This window comes from Camelus dromedarius, chromosome 10 (genome assembly GCF_036321535.1).
Source record: "Camelus dromedarius isolate mCamDro1 chromosome 10, mCamDro1.pat, whole genome shotgun sequence".
Taxonomy (NCBI): Eukaryota; Metazoa; Chordata; class Mammalia; order Artiodactyla; family Camelidae; genus Camelus; species Camelus dromedarius.
Genome location: NC_087445.1, coordinates 18373492 through 18385948, shown reverse-complemented (window position 1 = coordinate 18385948; position 12457 = coordinate 18373492).

Below are 12457 nucleotides of genomic sequence, written 5' to 3'. Positions count from 1 at the left end.
ACTTAAAAAATAAACTTTCTCACTAACTGAAAGCCAATATCGTGTGCCTTAAATGGAAGATAATCATAAAAAGAAGTATCACGAATTAAGTAATGTTATTAAATTCTTGCCAGATATAGTTTCCTGTGAATACCGACCTGGAGGTCTGCTATTTCTGTTGAAAGGAGATATTAGGGAGTGTTACAGAAGTGGTAAAGTAATCTCAGTGCCAACTGGTACTATTTCCATGTCGTAAGCAGAAAAGCTAAAAGAGAACGTCAAGGAGGATACCTGTTATTATCTGAATTAATCTGAATGTCATGCCAATGCTGTCTCAGATCCTCTGGTGTTCCACCAGTACTCTGATCGACCCTAAAACTGACTTGATAGAGAGCCCTTTCAAGGGCCTGGCACCCTGAGCAATGCCTACTGCAGAGATGCTCTCAGTAACCCTGAGGAGAGGAAGAAGGCCTAAGCAACAGCCTTTGATTGTTATGATTATGAAAGCTCATAAGAAGCCAACGTTGCAATGTTTTGTTATACTTGATATAAAGCAAAGACAAGTAATCACTTATTATACTCCCCAAGTCAGTGGCTTTTAACTTTTTGGAATCAGATGCCCCACTGAGAATTTTGGAAAACTATGGTTCTTCTCAGGAAAATGCACAAATGCCCGCACACACACATACATACACACTTTTCACAGACAATCAGAAGATCCACAGATGCTAGGCTAAGAATCAGCATTCTACATGTTTTACATGTGTGATTCAGTTCAATGCAAACTGCGGTTGAGTGCAAAACATGGTTTTTTGAATATATCTATCAATGAGTAAGAGCAGAAGGTTAATTTAAATGCACTAAACTGGAGGCTTACGCTCTCTTGAACATCTATTTTGAACAGACATAGGTTACACTGATACTGCCTTCCAGGAGGCTTCAAGAGGTGAGGTCAGGTTCTACAAAAAGTATCAGCCAGCTCTATAAAGTCATCCTTTTGAAATCTTAAATACCACTGACTGTACCGAGTAAAACTGTCCCTGGGAAAGCAGACGCCCAGGTCTGGGTGGAGTTCACAAGAGTTTCTTAGCTAAAATTAACAAAAATGTCAGGAACTTTGGATTGCCTTTGTCTGAACTTGGGAGTCTGGAAGGATCAGCAAGAGCAGCAAACCACACACCTGCCTGTCAAACCAAAGAGAAACCCAACAGGCACCTGTTTCTTACATTGTCAACTGAGCAGAGATTTCACATGATTCTAATTTTTAATGGCCCATCGGTCCTTAAAAACACCCCCTCCTTGTTCCCAACCAAATAGATTTACTTTTTAAAGCCATAGGATGAGTAGAAAGATGAAACAGATCATTTTAATCTCTAACTTCAAAAAATAATATAAAAAACATTCAGTAGTAGGACTAAGACATTAAATATATAAGACCCAGAATAATTTTTGGAACAAATTTTAATGCACTTTGAAATTATAAACTAAGCTTCTTAAATTTTTTTCTTTAAATTTGGCATTAGCTGGAGCTAATGGTTAATTTCAAATATTTGCAAATGATTAAATTAAAACACGTTTCTTCCAAACATTGCAAAAAATGGATTAAAAGCATTTATCTTGACCAGAAAGAGAAAGAAAAATGCCATATGACAGCATTCATATGAAGAATCTAAATAATAATAATAATATAATAATAATAATAATTAGTAATAATAATAATAATAATGACACAAAGGAACTAATTATTATTTTGATTTCTTGAATATGTGTAAGCACATTTGACTGTCCTTTAGGACTGGATTACCACATTCTGTTGCTCCTTATTTTGTAGTTGGCATTATTCCTTTGATAACTGTGTAAGTTTAAAAAGCTAAGGATCTAATCTGTTCTTAGAAACAATAATTAGTACAGCTATGAAAACTAAAAAAATGTGCAGTATACTGTTTATATGTATTTACATGCAATATAATGTGTATGTGCAGTTGAACTGTAGTAATTCTATATAATAAAACCGGAAAAAAAAAACAGTGCATTTACCATTTAGTAAATGCTAATGTGCCAGGCACTGTTAAGTCTTTTAGATAACTTCTTACTTAAATTTCACAATTGCCCTATGAAGTTGATCTATCATGCCCATTTTACATATGAAGAAATGGCCTTTTAAAAAAAAATCTTAGCAGTATAATAACTTCTTGCCCAAGATCAGTTACTAAAAGTGGCAAAATTAGCAAACACAGCATTGCCTGACCACAGACCTATGCTTTAAAAAAAAAAAAAAAGCACTTATCTTGAATAGGAGATCTGTAATTGGTGATGTTCATCTGATATAATTCTTTACGTAACAATTGTTAGAAAAATACTAAAAAATCTTATAAAAGGTGAGTTGTTCATTATCTCCAAGTTACTTGATTTACATTAAGAACAACTTGCAATTTTTCCTTAATTTTTAATTTACTCAACATAGCCAGAGACATCTTAAAATTATCAAATGTCTCAAAATATTTTTTAAGATCAGTAAAGATAAATTTATCTGCTTCACTGGGTTGGGAACTTAAATCTGTCTCCAAAAAGATTTTAGATTTAACTTCTTAATAATACTGTGGAAGCCATAACAAAGGTCACAAGTAAAATATCATGAAAATTTTATTTTTTCTTTGAAAATTCTTTATCTCTAAAACCAACCAAGATTGACCAAATTTAGTTGAAGGCAGACATGGTCTAGTGACTTCGGCACAGAATCAGTTTGATGACAGTTAAATTAAGATACTGCCTTTCTCTGTGGTCTGTGAAAATGTAGCTTCTTTACAAAGTGGCACTAACCATGCATAACTTTTCTTTACTAATATTGGTGATGTTCATTGGGTGAACTTTGAGAAGTGCATTACAACATTCTTGATGAGTGTGTGAGGAACACAGTCTGACTAAAACAAGGTTAGCCCCTTCAGGGTCACAGAAAACACAAATTCATTATTCTTCTTGTGACAATAGATAAACATTTGATGATACCACCTACCTAGCAAAGACTGAAATTTAAGGCTAGGCTGTATAATAAAAGAAAAATGGACTGCAAGTTCAGTTCCTTTAAGGGTACTTCAAACTGCTGAAATCCTTGCTGACATGTGTATAAATACAAATCTATGCACACATATATTTGTCAAAGGAGTGTCTTGTTATTTATTTTATTCTCAAGCATAAAACTGTGAGATATTTGAACAAATGTTTGAGTTGGCAAGCAGTGATAAATATTTCCCCATAAATAATCCCCTTAAAGTAATGATCAATCTTAAATCTCGCTAAAAATTTCATTTAGATTCTTATAAATAATCTCGGTTCAAGACAATAAATATGCTGATTTAATCCCAGGGCAGTTTTTTCCAGTGTGATCCCAGGGCTACCAACTCAAAGTCACCTGAGAGCTGGTTCAAAGTACAGATCTCTGGGTCTCTGGACTCCATGACTTCCGTATTGACCAGAATTACTGGGTGGCTATCTGAAATTTTCATAAATGTCCCAGATCATTTTATGCTCTAGAAGGCTGAGACCGTTATGCTTGAGGATCGTCTCTGGGGACTCAGGTAATTTCTCTCCTTCAAGGAAGTAACAGAGACAAGCTTTTCCATTTCTTATTGTCCTGGAGGGCAGATGGTGTTTTCTTTCTTTCTTTCTTTTTTTTTTTTCAGGTGAGGAGGGAGAACTGAACTGGAAATATTATCACCATAATCCTTAATAATCCCCCTCTTGTTCCTTATCATCACCATCATTAGAACTGCTATCATTTATTGAGCATTTACCATATGCCAGGCACTGTGTTAATTGCCTTTCAAACATGATCTCATTTAATATTACAATGGGTTTTATGACTGTCAGCTTACAGTAAAGGAAATGGGAGCTTCAGTTCACATATTTGGTACAGGACAGGGCTGGGAAGTAAACCATATGATTTCTAATCAGTGGCTCTCAAATGGTTGTGATAACCTGAAAACAGAGAACTAACTGGGTGGAGAAGAGAGAGAAATGACATCTGTGAAGCACTTTCCATCAGTCAAATATTTTACATGTGTGGTTATATTCTCTCAACAAACCGTGAGGTATCTATATCTATCTTCATGTTACAGATGTCAAAGTGGGACTCAACAGGTTTTAATATTGACCCAGAGTCTCTGCTAATAGTGGAAGGGCTCAGATAAAACTCTTTATTTTTTCTCTTTCCTTTCCTCTCCACCAAACACCAGCTCTAGGCTGAGAGTCAGACTGCATAGGTTAAAATCTCCACGCTGCTACATCCCGGTTTTGGAATATGTGTTATTGACATATAACTCAATTTCTTTGTGCCTCAGTTTCTTCATTTGTAAAAGAGGGATAATAACGTTATGGATGTCATACGGATTTTGTGAGGATTAAATGAATGTGTGTATATATGTATATGTATGTATGTATATGTGTGTGTGTGTGTACATATATATATATAAAATATAAATCACCTAGAACAGTGCCTGACTTAAGTCTAGCACTCCACAAGTATTAACCACAATCATAGTTATTAAACCTTGAGAATGGCAATTAGATGGCAAAATGGAAAATGATTAATTTAGAGAAAACAGAAAGAGAATCAGTGTTTCTAGTTTTTTTTCCCCCTCACATACTGTAGTTGGAGAGAGTAAGTTGTGCACTATAACTTGCTGAACAGGATGCTAGTAACCAGGGTTGGAAGAAACCCTTGCAGAGGGTGGTAGGTGGTCATGATCACAATTAGGAAAAAAAGCACTTGGCAGGGGACACTGTACTGGGCTTTGAGCTCTTGTTTATGAAAAGAAGGAGACCAAGAAGTCATTGCAAAGATTCTGATTTGATCTATTGCTTTTACTTTAGAAGCCAACAAAACCATGATCATCACTGGAAAATTTTTGAAAATGAGACAAAAATACCTTACCCTTCGTTTGTATAATGATAGGACACTGATGTTGGTCCTTATAATACTGTGTGGTTCTGGCCTCTGTAAGCTTCCTACAGGATAGTTTAGATAAAGACAGGAACTGAAGGGCAAATTACAAAATGATGATTAAGAGGATGTCTCATCAGACTTAGGACTTTCCAATCTGCAGACATGAAAGGAGAGAGGACAGGAGGAAATGACAAAGGTGAGGGATTCTATGGACACAGAATTATTTACCAACTCCCAGGGCTTATGCTGAAGATAGGCCAAGATGATTTGGGGATACAAAAAGGAAGAATTGCTAAACACACTGGAGAGTAAACCATGAAGCTAAACAACTCTAGAGGTGATCAAATGTAAATCTCACGCGGGTCCACATGGTGAGAAGTACTGGTATTCCAAAGGCCCCACAAGCGGGTAAAAATCTGAGCTGAGTTTTGAGACATAATTGGAATTTACATGATCAACAGGAGATAAGGGTAGGGGATTCTAATCAGAGGGAACTGTATACAAGAGGCAAACAATGAAGGGAATTTGGATAAATTATACAGATTTATTGTTATGGGACCTGAGTTTTGGAGAATGTTGGAAAGTAAGTCTGGAGACTGAGACAGAAGTTAGCATGCATTCATTCATTCAGCAGATCTTTATCAATTACCTGCATTGGACTAAGCACTGTATAAGCACTGAAGAGAAAAAGATGAATGAGATTGGACACCCACCATCCATCTGTTCACTCATCCATGGCTAACTGTGTGCGAGGCATTGCACTAGGTACTGGAGATGTAATAATGAGAAAGCAGACATGCTTTCTGCTCTTATTGAGGTTACACTTCAGTGTGGAGACAGACAAATGCCTATTACAATATAGTATAAAAGGTGCTATGGAAACAGCACTCAGATCCATGATCTACATGCTATGAGTGACCTACTCAAAACTTTAATCTTGTTATTCCCTGTGTAAAACCCTGCAGTGGCTTCCAGTAGTGCCTTCAGGTCAAAATCCAAGATCCACAGCGTGATCTCACAGGGCCCTTCATCTCTGGCTCTGGCCACTTCTTCAGCCTCATCTTGTCTTTCACTGCAATTCTGGCCCTATCTCTCTGATCTTCCATCTCCATTCACAGGGAACTATCTGGAGTTATTCAAATGCCCTGTTATTTCAAGACTTAAAGCCTTAATGCTTTTCTGTATTTTGCAACCTCTGCCCTTGTCCATCTGGCTGTCTCCAGCTCATTCATCACACTATTCTACTACTTTGGCTCAAGCACCAAATTGTAAATATATTGTGCCAGCATCTTTACAGTTTGCTGAGAAATCAGCTGTTAATGAGTTTTACCTAATTGGTCTAATAACCCGCTCTATTCTCCCTCCTCCTATGTTAGATTTGGTGCCTTTGTTTTGCTGGTTCCCATAGCTCCCTGCATTTATTTTTCTTTGCCTGCTGGGTTTGCAGTGTTTGCAGCCTGTACAGCGCAGAGAGCTGACTCAGGCTTCCAGTTCTCTAGGCTTATGTGGCCAGACACAATCCTGTGCTTCCAGCCCCATCTAAGATGAGCAGGAATTTCTGTTCTCTTCCTCAGCTCATTCTTAACCTTCTTGCTAAATTTTCTGCATCGTGTATATGTGACAGATGGGGTCAGGGTGACAGTGACTTACTGGGCATGAGATGGTGAACGTGCCATCTGTGCTGACTGACTCTTCAGACGTCTCCTAATGAGTCCATTATCCTGCCCACGTGAAGAGCTTTAGTAAAGGCAGTGGGGAGACAGGGACTTGGGCCTGGGAAGCACGGTGATTAAACTGGGGCCATTCCACCTCCTTACCCTACCAGCTCTTGATTTGTAAACAGACTTAGCCTGAAAAAATGCAGATCTTGTTCTGTACCTGAGCCACAGCTCTAAAAATAGAATCTGTTTGCAATTCTGAAAATAATCTTTTCATGTAAAAGTTAAGGCTCTCAGTTTTTTCATCAGTCATATGATGAAAAACCAGTAGGAAACAGTAGTAATGAAGACTTGTTAGTCTGCCGTTTGCAGCTTTCTTCTGATCTGCAGGCCATATACCGAGACCTTTGCAGATCTTCCAGCCCGGTAGCGATTTCCTCGCCCGTGGTCAGTCTTTCACTGTTTTAGTCACACAGTTTCTTTGTGGTTCCCTTTAGAAGGAGTTGAGGCTGTGAGGCAAAGCTTTTACCTTTTGCTTATAGTTCAGAGTTGTGAGGCAAAGAGTAAATAAAGTCTCTCTTTCCACATACTTGTCTACTTGGTTGGAATTCTTCTGGGCAAACTTAGAAGATGACAAAGCCCCTTTATTAAATAATTAAGTGAAAAAAGCAACACTCAGAACAATGTGTGTGTGTGTATTTATATATATTAAAAACATGGTCCATTTTGTATCAAAAAGAAGGGAATAAACATGTATTTATTTGTATTTGTGTTAAAAATGAAACATGGGAAGGAGCTAAAAAAACTGTTAAAGGTAATTACCTACAGGGGTTGGAGGTAAGGATACGGTGAGAATTGGGTGTGTATGTTTTTTATCATCTTGGTTTCTGAAACATGGTATATATCACCTTTTTCAAAACTGAAATAACATAAAAACAGGAAAACAAAGTCTGTTCAGTATTACAACCCATGTTGGTGGTGTGTTTGCTTTCAGGGTATACTATAACTGTCTGACAGCATGGAATGTTCCACTCGCTCTAATAAAAGTTGCTGTGTTGAGAGCATCAGCTCTGTGCCAGTGCCTTCAGATGCCTCCCTCATTTAATCCCTTCAGCAGTCCTTCTAGGCAGCTAACACTCTTCATGTTTTTAGATGAGGAAACCAAGCTTTGGAAACACTAACTGACCACACTAAGATCAGAGATGGAGAAGTGTCAGAACCCGTAACCGGCATTTTCTGACTTCAGACCCAGTGTACTTTCCCCTGTACTGCGCTGACTACACCTCCGTTATTGCAGACATGCTGATTACATCCAGGGGCAAAGTACACATCCGCCCACTAAATATGTATTAAATGCTTACCATGGACTAGCACAGAAAAAATCCCTTGAGATTCGAGAAAAACAAGAGACAGGGAAACAATGAAGCCTACTACTAGGCAAGAAGTGCTTTTGATGGAATTAAGCACAGAGGGTGGCAGCACAGAAAGAACATTTAATTGAACTGGGGAAGTTCATGGCAGTTTTCCCAGAGATGAGTCTTGGAGGACAAATGGTATTTAGCTAGAAGGAAAGAGGGTCAAGTGTATTCCAGGCAGAGGGAACAACATGTACAAAAGCACAAAGTTTTAAAAGAGCACTACATTTTTGAGCAACAGTCAGTGGTTGGGCATGTCTAGAGCACAGGGTAGTGGGGAGGAATGAGGCCAGAAAAGGGAAGGGTCTTGTAAGTCACACTAAGTTCTTTGAACTTCATCCTGTTCCTCCATCCTGTAGCAGTGGGAGACCATAAAGGACCTTTCATAAAGGAATGAAAAGATTATACCTAGAGCTTAGAAAAAGTACTCTGGCAGGAGACTAAGAATTGAAAGGGAGCCAGGAGTGCTGTTGGAGAACTGGTTGGGAGGATGTTATAACATATTTTATTGTTTCTATATGCATATATGTGTATTTTTAAAATGCATATACGTACGTTTTCTGAAGTTGGGATGCATCTTACAGTCAGTGGTATGTCAGAATTTAATCGGCAGCATTATTTTTTCTCTTAATGGTCCTCAAATACCAGTGTGTCTCCTAATTGATGGAATCTCAAATTAGATGAAATACAATGGTCCAGCCAAGAGGTACTGAGGGTCCTAACCAGTTTCCTCACAGTGGAATAGTTAAGAGGGAAAAGATTTGAGTGGTATTTAGATTCTTATATATTGTTGATTATTAAGCAAAAAACAGAAATGTGCAGAACACTGCAAGTGGAATAAAAGGGGTGTGTGTGTGTGTGTGTGTGTGTTGGGGGTAGAATACAAACACACATATATTTCTGGAGATGCATAAAATGTCTCTAGAAGGATACACAATAAATTGATAACACTGATTGCTTTGAGGGAGGGGCATTAGGTGGCTGAGGAGGAACAGCAGAAGAAAAAATTTCCACTGTGTTCTATTTTGTATATGCATTCAGAACTATGTATTATGCACATGAAATATTTTATAAAAAAAAGGAAGAACTTGATAGAAACACTTGATGAATATGTTGACAAGATTGGTTATGAGATAAAGGAGAGAGAATGTTTTATGCATCATGTTTCATTCTTTTAATGATTCTCTAATTTTTTAAACAACTTTATTGATGTATAACTTACATACCATGAATTTATCCCTTTTAAGTGCATAATCCAATGACTTCTGATAAACTTACTGAGGTTGTGTAACCATTTCCACAATAGTTTTATTTTTCTTTATTACTTTTAAAAATTTTTAGGGGGGAGGTAATTAGGTTTATTTATTTTATTTTTAGAGGAGGTACTGGGGATTGACCCCAACACCTTGTGTATTCTAAGCATGTGCTCCACCACTTGAGCTGTATCCTCCGCCCCCTACAATAGTTTTAGAACATTTTCATCCCTATACCTATTTAGTTAATCCTCACTCCCACCTCAGCTCTAGGCAACCACTAATATCTGTTTTTATGGCTTTACCTCTTTTGCACATTTCATATAAATGGAACAATATAATATGTGGAGTTCTGTGTCTGGCTTTTTTCACTTAGTATAGTGTTTTTTAGGTTTATAAGTGTTATCACATGTGTCAGATGTGTTTCATTCTTTTTCATGGCTGAATAACATGCTATCATATGGCTATATCACATTTAGTTTATCCATTCACCAGCAGATGGACATTTTTGTTGTTTCCACTCCTTGGCTGTTACTAATAAAGCTGCTTTGAATGCTCACATTCAAGTGTTTGTGTGAAAATATTGTTTCATTTTTCTTGGGCAGACACCTAGCAGTAGATTTGCTATGCTGAATGGAAAATTAATATTTAACCTCTAAGAAACTGTCAAACTGTTTTCCAAAGTGGCTGCATCATTTTACATCCTCACCAACAACGTGTGAGAGTTCCAGGTTCTTCAAATCCTTGTCAATACTTGTCATTGCCTGTCTTTTTGATAGACATGATCCTAGTGGCTGTGAAGTGGTACCTCAATATGAGTTGGACTTGCATTTACCTAATGACTAATGATGCTGAGATTTTCACATGCTTATAAGCAATTTACATACCTTCTTTTGTGAAATGTCTATTTAAATCTTTTGCTCATTTTAAAACTGGGTTGTCGTTTTCTTATTGAGTTGTTAGAGTTCTTTGTATCCTTAACTTTAATTTCACTAAGGACCCTTGTCCACTACTAAGGAGACTCATTTCTCTCTCTGCTCCCTAAAATCTTTCAAACTCTTACTCCTTTTAGAGCGATCCTTCAAAAATTTCCCCTACTTATTTTCAGAGTATTTCCATAAGAACACAGGAATCATTTATGAAAACTGAGCACATCTTTCTTTTCTCACGGCAGACTCAACAAGAATTACAATAGAAATTTTTGTATTACTTTCATTTTTGTAGCACTACCAAAGCTCATGACTATCTTCCTAATCACCTCCATAGACAGACTAAAAAATTCAATGTAGTTGAGCTATGTATTACTTTGTAGTGTTCCAAAGGACACTTGCAGTCTGGAATTAGGAAGTAGGTAGCTCTAGAGATGTGATAAATGATTACAGAAGTAGCAACCTTTAATAAACTACATACAGAGCCCATCTCAAAAGTAAGTTCTATCTCAGTTTTATATCTTCTGTTTTATCTGACCTAAATACCAATCCTTTTAGTAAAATATATTTTAATGCTCTGTGATAAAATAAGCATAGAAAAATGGCTTTTGATTTTTAATTCTCCCCTGTGAATAATTTTGTTTCTTTTATTTTTCCTTCTAAAGTAATCACACATTGCATTACAGTCTCTACCCAATACTCTTCACACACACACACACACACACACACACACACAGAGACATGCTCACTCATACACACACACATCCCTGTAGATTCTAAATAGTCCAGGGTCCCAATATTTCTCTCTGCCTACACCAAAGGTGGGAGAGATTTTGAATGTAAGTGGCCTGGACTGGCAGACCAGTCTAAGTAGGAGGCAAAAAGGTCCTGTTCTTGGTTCTGCTACGAGTGGTCTGTGGCACATCCCTTAAATACTGTTAGAAGGGTCAACTGGCTCCAGAGGCAGCAACTAGTCACTTGCGGTCAAAATTCAGACCTCAAACGTCTTTGGTTGGGCCCACAGAGTGCAGTTTGCCTGTTTGACTTTTGAACCAACCCTTAAAATTCAGGAGATTGAAAATAAAAATCCAATAAAAATGGGAGGATCTGGCCATTCTGGGCTCACGTTTTCGCATGGCAATAATTAGATGGGTCTGAGTAACAGACAATTCTTTTGGCTAGGACGTTTGCTCTCACTTTAGCTTTAGACCACTTTCACTTTCTGTTGTTTCCCTGCTTTGAGAAAAAACGCGTTAGTAATGAAAAACCATGTGGCTGCTAAAACTAGAACCTCCCTACCTAGACTGCTTGCTCCTTTCATTACCTGTGTGATTCCTGTAAGGCATTCAAGTTTGTAAATGTATTTGTTTTCTATGGCTGCTGTAAAAAACGACCACAAACTTGGTTCCTTTCAAACAACAGAAATATAGTTACGGTTCTGGAGGCAGGAAGTCTGAAATCAAAAGGTTGGCAGGGGCCGTGCTCTCAGCAGAGGCCCTAGAGGAGAACCCATTCCTCGCCTCTTCCAGCTTCTGGTGGCTCCAGGAGTTTCTTGGCGTGTGGCTGCATCACTCCACTTCTGCCTCCATCTCTACAGGGCTCTGTCCTCTTCTCCCTGTGTGCTTCCTCCGTATGTTTCTTATAAGGATAGTTGTCATCGGATTTAGGGTCCACCTGGATCACCCAGGATGATCTCATCTCCAGATCGTAACTTTTTCCAAATAAGCTCATACCCCCACATTCTGGGGATTAAGACATGAGCGTATCTTTTTAGGGATCACAATTTAGCCCACTAGAGTAACCAAACTGGAGAATCCTCGTAGACAGTCAAACAGAACAGGGAGTTGAGGCTGGTGCCATCTATCAGGATAAAGAAATAAAGTGAGGACAAGAATGTGGAGAGCATTTTTGCCTCAGATCTTAGTGTACCAAAGGAATCAGACAGCCTTAAACTCTGGGGTCCCCACACTTTGGCACGTTGAATTAGGGTACACTAAGTGTCTGTGATTCATCAGTTGCACCTGGGCTTACCTATACTGGTTTAATTGGTTGCTTGACCTTGGGCAATGATTATCTTAACTGGGTATATAATCTACCAGCTGTGTGAGCTTGCAGTTGCCTAAAACTACAAGAATCATCTAAAAGGTGCAACAAATATGAACATTTTAATGAACTTACAGCTAAGACTCTTTTCTGCTAAATGGAAAGATGGTGGCAGAGGGATGTGAAACTAGGTAGTAAGTGAAAATCGGTACTCACAGAGCTAGGACAAGCTACTGCC